The 1388-nt window shown below is 47.6% G+C and overlaps 1 non-coding gene across 1 annotated transcript; it reads left to right on the forward strand.

Annotated features, from left to right (window-relative positions):
- The first annotated feature begins 365 nt into the window (after positions 1 to 365).
- On the forward strand, positions 366 to 497 carry LOC114617276. The gene has a single exon (XR_003710760.1). It is a non-coding gene; the product is annotated as a small nucleolar RNA SNORA17 (small nucleolar RNA).
- The last annotated feature ends 891 nt before the right edge of the window (positions 498 to 1388 follow it).

Consider the following 1388-nt stretch of genomic DNA (forward strand, 5'->3'; position numbering starts at 1 on the left):
TGATTGTTATTATCATGTATCTATTAAAGAAGATAAGAAGCAAGCCTCTAACATTAATGAAATTATTCCAATTTCCTGCTAAAACCCAATATGAGCAATGCATATATCCATATTGGGCTTCCTTTTCCTTAGTTTTACACTCTGCCATGAGCAGATCTTCAAATTCTTCCTAATAACCTGCTTTCACTGAAAGTATTTGAGTTTTATGCTTAAAAATTTTATCCAATGTGCATCGAAATAAAATTGTGGTGTCTTTTTAGGTTGATGAAATATCAAAATTGTGGTGTTCAAATTCAACTTAAATGTGGGGATATTTTGGACTACGTGATTATGGTCTAGAAGCAATTGGTAGAATGGCCATGTGACCTGCCCCTAGAAGCATTGCAGGTGTGGCTGTTGTGTCACATGTGTGTCAGTAGGTGGCGAAGAGGAGAGAGGCTACGTCTGTGCTCAGTGTTCTGACCTATGCACTTCTGAATGATTAGTAGCCTAATAGTCCCTGAAGAAAGCAAGCCTGAGATGACCACCAGGCTATAGGAGGTCTGACAGGGAGCTAGGTTGAACACTAGTTTGGTGCTACACAAGCATGAGGCAGTAGTGGGCGGGCAGATCATGCCTGAGATGACTCCTGCCTGGTGCCATCATGCACAAGAGGGCCATAGAACTCCCGAGACCGCTCCTGAGATGATCCCAGACACTCAGATATCCTGTGCACCACTAAGAAGAGCAAGTAAGTGGTGGAGAAATGGGAGAAAAGGAGAAACAGAAGGATGTGGGCACAATGAAGAGAAGCAGAACTGGAGACTTGAAAGTAGTGAGGAACAGTCTGTTGTGAGTAGCTGGTTGATGCCACTTGGGACCATAGTGGGGTCCTGGCTGTGCTGTTACTGGGGGGGGGCAATGACTGGGTCTGTGGCCCTGCAGCAGCAAGGGTCTGTTACCACCAAAGTCTAAGCATCTTTCCTTGGTTTTAGTTGTCACCTGGTGACATGTTGATGTCTGGGGGCTGTTCAGAACTGGCCCCACCCCTCATCTGAGCATTATGAGAGAACTGGCCCTGAGATGTGAGAGCAGGGAAGCTGACACTGTCCCTAGCCAACTGCAGTACTCGCAAGAGTGACCATACACATTGTGGGATTTGCAGGTGAGTTGGCCCTGACAGTGTGATCATGGGAGAGCTGGGCACCCCCACTAGTCTGCTGTTTGGTGACATGGGTGAGGGAGAGATACCCCTTGTCCCTTTCCATCTATGGCAGGCAGAAGAGCTTGTCCCAAAGCCATCAAAGCTGAAGAGCTGTCCTTGCCCCTCACTGGCTGTAGCACTAAGGAAAGTGGACCCCGTCCCTTGTCTGGGCAGCACAGTAGAGCTAGCCCTGGATCTAGGGGTT

Source organism: Grammomys surdaster, unplaced genomic scaffold (genome assembly GCF_004785775.1).
Source record: "Grammomys surdaster isolate TR1022 unplaced genomic scaffold, NIH_TR_1.0 135, whole genome shotgun sequence".
Classification (NCBI taxonomy): Eukaryota; Metazoa; Chordata; class Mammalia; order Rodentia; family Muridae; genus Grammomys; species Grammomys surdaster.